Source organism: Botryllus schlosseri, unplaced genomic scaffold (genome assembly GCF_051294905.1).
Source record: "Botryllus schlosseri isolate E-star unplaced genomic scaffold, Bs_hap1 Bs22a, whole genome shotgun sequence".
Classification (NCBI taxonomy): Eukaryota; Metazoa; Chordata; class Ascidiacea; order Stolidobranchia; family Styelidae; genus Botryllus; species Botryllus schlosseri.
This window is the reverse complement of record NW_027648631.1, coordinates 311,311-317,310: the sequence shown is the minus strand read 5'-3', so window position 1 is coordinate 317,310 and position 6,000 is coordinate 311,311.

The following is a 6,000-nucleotide window of genomic DNA, read 5'->3' as shown; positions in this document are numbered from 1 at the left end:
CTATAGTAGGGTATGACAGCAACGCATTATACTTGCACGCCATTGATCTCAATATGCCAACTGGATATGTCACCCGTTGGCTGTATGATGAAGTGAAACAGAAATTTCATAGAAAACAGACTTATCCGTCCATGATCGAACTCGAGTGGTTAACTTATCAAAGCATTGTTCGCGGTATTCCGATTCGTCACGCTTGGAACGGTCCGCAAGTGAAACTGGGAGCCCGTAGAATTAGCGTAGATGGATACTCAGCGGAGCGGAAGTTAATATTCAACATGGACGGATGTTGGTGGCACTCGTGTCCTTGTATATCTAATAATCAAAATATTAATCATAATCGACGCATTAAAACCGAAGAAACCACCGCCTATTTTGAACGCCTAGGATATCAGGTCATTCGAGTGCGCGAATGTGAATGGAAAGCAATGAAGCGCGATCCAGACATTGCGCGCCTCGTTGCACATTTACAAAGGAATGTGACAAAAGAATATTTACTCTCGCAAGAACAAATACTCGATCGAGTCGTTAACAATCGCTTTTTCGGTGCGATAGAATGCGACGCGCACTGCCCAGATCATTTGAAATCTAAGTTTGAAGAGTTACCGCCTTTCTTTAAGCACATCGAAATTAATGAATGTGATATCGGTCCGCATATGGCTCAATACGCAAGGGAAAACAAAGTCAAGTTTCCAAAAAAAGCGCTCGCGTCCAGTTATTTCATCGAAAAGCAATTGGTTACTACCGACTTGTTGAGTTGGTACTTGCGTCACGGAATGGTGGTCACACGTGTTTATCAATGTTTGGAATATGAACCTAAAAGACTATTTCGCAACTTCGTAGATCGCGTAACTACGCTACGGCGTAAAGGTGACGTCATTCCTAGAGACCATGCACTTGAAATGCAGGCATTAACCTTCAAGAATCTTGGAAATAGTGCTTTCGGAACCACTATACAAAATCCAGCCAAATATAAAAATCACAAATATGTGACTTGCGAAGAAGTTCAAGCGCTCATCAAAAAACCGAATTTTATCGACGCTGATGAAATTGATTCGGACTTAATTGAAGTAACCTCACGGCCCGATACGACTCAACTTGATCAACCCGTCATCGTAGGCTTCTTCATATTTAATCACAGTAAGCAACGGATGTTGTCGTTCATGTATGACTTCCTCCACGTCTACATAAACGATTGTGATCAATTTCATCTTGAACTTGACACCGACAGTTGTTATTTAGCGATATCAGCTGATTCTATCTACTCATTGATCATACCTTCAAAGCGTAAAGAGTTCTTTGAAGTTCATGATCAGTGGTTGGTTCAGCAGGCGTGCGTTAAGCATAAAACAGACTTCGAGAGGGACCCGGTCGCATTCAAAATCGATGAACCGTGCTGTGTCGCTGCTCATAATTACTCTAAGCGAACACCGGGTTTGTTTAAAGTAGAATGGAGTGGACGGGGGTTTGTTGGCCTCAATTCAAAAACCTACTATTGCTCGGGTGATACAGATAAATATTCATCGAAAGGTTTGAGTAAAACGGCCCGCAAAACTTTCAAAGATTTCAAAGGTGTATTGCAAAACCGTTCTATATCAGGAGGGTATAACTCCGGATTCCGTTGCTTTCAGGGAGATATATATACATATCATCAATATCGTTCCGCTCTATCATACGGTTACTATAAAAGAATTGTATTGAGTGATGGGATTCATACTGTACCGCTTGCTTTGTAATAAAATGTTGTCTGTTTTGTAATAAAATGGAGCGTGCACGTGTCTTAAATTCTCCGTTCAGGATGATCATAGCTGGACCTTCGAGCTGCGGTAAGACATGTTTTGCCTATCGCCTTGTGCAAAATGCCAAGAAGATCATTGCGCCTTATCCAAGGAAGATTATTTGGCTGTACAATAATTATCAGCCGTTATACGATAAAATGAAGGGTGTGAAATTCCACCAAGGTCTAGGCGAGTTAGAACATTTACAGCAGGGTGGTAATGGACACACTCTGATAATACTAGACGACATGATGACGGAAGCACAACAAGCGAGGGACCTATTCATACGTCATTCCCATCATAATAATGTCTCAGTAATCCTATTAGTCCAGAACATATTTCACCGAGGTGGTGGTTTTCGTGACGTCACTCTCAGCGCTAGCTATATTGTGGTGTTTAAAAATCCACGTGACGTTTCACAAATACGTTACCTTTCACGGCAAATGTTCCCGGACAATCCTACTATGCTTACAGAAGCATACAAAAGAGCAACTCGCGAACCTTATTCATATATTGCCATTGATTTAACCCAAGAGACACCGGAAAAGTATCGACTTCGTACCAACATATTTCCGGACGAACGCATGACTGTGTATTTGGAATAAATAGCGCGCTGCTCGAACGATAACCATCATTCGTGATGGCTAAGGACGCGCGAAGACTCATTTTGAAAAAACGTTTAAAAGATCATCTTACCAAATTGAAAACTTTACGGAGGGCTAAAAACCCCGAACGTATTCAGTTATTGAAGCATAAGGAATTTGTCGCTAGTGTGTGCGAGTGTCTTCGAAACCTGGTGGCGGGCGATGTACCTATTTCTAACGCAAGAAAATCTAAATTGAAAAAACACAAAGCCAGCATACGGAAGGTCCTCTGTTGCAAAACTCAAAAAGGCAGGCGCAAAGTTTTGCAAAGAGGTGGCTTTCTTTCGGGTAAATACGTGTAACTTTGATTCAATACTTTATCTAACGTTATTCCGTTCCTAGCCATTTTGAGTGCCGCTATTCCGATACTGGGAAGCCTCTTGGGCGGACTGACGAGAAATGCGTGAGCTCTATTTTCCACCGCTACTAACAAAAGATGGATACGAAAGGAAATTTGACAAACATATTGCCAAAATCAGAGACTCGGATTTGACTCGCGTGCAAAAACTAGCGCTTTACAAACACGGTATCAATGTCTTGAGAAACCTAAGAAAGAATGACGCGACGATAAAAGCGCTCGCAAACGCTTCGTCACTTGACGATAAAAACGCGTCGCCGCCCGTCATTAAAGCAGACGCAGCGCGCGCGCCACCATCTGATGACACAAACGCGACGCCGGGGCCCCCGCACGCGTTAAATTGGAGCGTTACTAAACAGGAGGGAGATACTCCAAAGAAGAAAAAACCCAAGAAAAAAGCAAAGAAAAAGGTCGACCTCAAACCTCCGCTTAACTGGAAAGAACTCGATACTCCACGTCAACAAAAGCCCAATCAACGCTACTTTGGGAAGCTATGGACAAACTAGACTACTTCGATCCCAAAAAACCCAATTCTTATAGGGGTGCTTACCTACAGAAAGACAGCGAGTGGTTGAAGGGACAAGATAGTTATACCTATCACTTTCCCATTCGAAAAAGATTTAAACGTCGTCAAGTTGTTGTGTCAGGGATCGGAGCGCAGTTTCAAAGCGATTTAATCGACGTACAGTCTATTTCAAAATACAATCGTGGGTTTAGATATATCGTTCTTATTATTGATGTTTTCTCCAAGTATGTGTGGATGATTCCGATTAAAAATAAATCGAGTGACAACATGATATCTGCTTTCAAAAAAGTTTTCAAAGAGAGCCTTCCATTAGTGCTACAGACAGACAGAGGTACAGAATACTCGAGTCGAGCTTTTCAGAATTTTCTCAGAAAAAACAAGGTGCGGTACTTTTACACGAAAAGCGAATTGAAATCTTCGATTGCGGAAAGGGCTATCCGTAGTTTCCGTCAAATCTTCTACCGCTATTTCACGAAAAATAACACCAGCAATTATATCGATGTGCTAGATGATATGGTCTATTCGTACAATCACACCAGACACCGCTCGTTAGGGATCCCTCCCAGTGAAGTTAATAGACATAATCAAGAAAGCATTTGGCAAAAAATGTATGGATTTCGCGACTCCAAACTACCCACTTTAGCGGTCGGGACCCCTGTACGCATCTCGAAAATTCGCAATCTGTTTGAGAAGTCTAGTCGACCCAACTGGCAACCCGAGATATTTTACATTGCCAAAGCCATGAAAGGAGATCCGCCAACGTATCGCTTACGTGATTACAATAACGAAATAATTGACGGACAATTTTACAGACAAGAAATTCAACCCGTTACTGAACCACAAAAATGGCAAGTCGAAAAGATTATAAAGAGGCGACGGCGTGGTAAACGCAGTCAGTTTTTAGTGAAGTGGTTGAATTATGGACCGGAATTCAATACCTGGGTCGATCAAAAAGATATCGTCGAACCGTAACTTTTATCAATTCATTGCTCAAGTTATAATTATACTGCTCATCGTGAGTTTTTCGCTGTATAATTTGAGTGTCGTGCAAGACAACAAAGAGCTTTGGGTGTCGCTGTTATCATCGTGTGTGGGATATATGTTACCGGCTCCAAAGATACCCAAACTATGAGTTATATTACGTTATTTTCCAATGCCTCCATGGACAGGTTTCCACAAAATACAGCTGCGGTTTACACCAACGAACTAGACACCCCCAGAAATGTAGAAAGAAGCGAAGTCGCGTTGACTGAGATTGGCTTCCCAACCGATTTTAACGAACGGATCACAATCACAAATAGCTACTACGGTTTCGACATTATGGGTCCCAGTGAAGTCACAAGAAGATTGAAGTTCAAAATTGGTGAATATGAATCTGTATATGACATGTTTAAATCGTTGGAGAGCATTAATCCCGATGTGAAAATCAAGTGTTTTCCTGAAAGTGATAGCCTGACGGTTTCGATTCCACACAAAAACATTGCAGCTAGTGCAAGACCGGGAGAGGATACGCGATATCGAATCGACACCAGAGAGTACGATTATACTGGGACACTTGAGCATCTAGAATTGGCGGTAGTTACCCTTACTCTCCTACGTTTCATATTACCGAAGAATAGAGCAGACCTATCCGCATACTTTTTTACTGACAAGACAATACATCTCAATTTTGATGTACGACCCTTGTCGAAAATCGATTTCGTATACGTTCATTGCGACATCATTGAACCACAAGAGTCTAGCGGCTCACTACAGCGTTTATTACGAGTTGTAAAAGTCGAAGGAGATAAGAAGGTGTTTTCAAAATATTACGTAAAACCTTTCTTTCTTCCGCTAAGTATAAATAGATTGGAACGGGTAAAAATTTCCTTGCTGGATCACAAAGGGGGTGAAATTCCGTTTCGAAGCGCTCCATCGAGCGCTGTACTTCAATTCCGAAAGCGCGGTATCGCACTATGAAATACATTCACATTAGCAGTTTGGAATCAGATTTTGTTCTCGAGCTAGCACGACCGATTGCTGGAAAATACGAACTGGGGCTAGCGGAGTTCTCGATTCGCAACGAGTTCCAACCTACTTTACCTGCTTTCGACGCTCTGTTATGGCAATTTCAGGATGAGAAAACATCGCCTCTGATTCAAGTGGGAAGTACCAATCATTATTATTACCCCAAGGGTAATTATTATGACTTCAAAAGTTTGATTGATAGAATCAATCGCACGCAGGACCAAGTATACATTAACCAGCTAGGAAGTTCTACTGGTATGTTAGTCATTCCACCTTACAAATCGGGTGCGTTTCCTAATTTCCTGAAGAATCCAACCAGAGTCAGAAATCCGGTTTTCGTGTATGGAAAGCTTAGGAAGAAAAAGCTGCTAGGAGGGAATTATTTAACTTCAGAGATCACTCTGAGGGATTCCATTACGCCTATCACCAATTTATTAATTTATACCGATCTCATTCGACCGCAATCAGTCGGCGACACGAAAGCTCCGCTATTACGAAACATCCCCATTACGAGTAGTGTCAATGAATATCAGCATCATATATTCGAAAAAATATACTTTTTCCCTATGATTACGGAAGACGCTCGTCGAATTCAGATTAGTATCAAAGACGATAAAGGTACGGGTATAAATCTGAAGGGGTCCATGATTGATATCACACTTGCTTTACGTCATCATGAGAGCACATTAC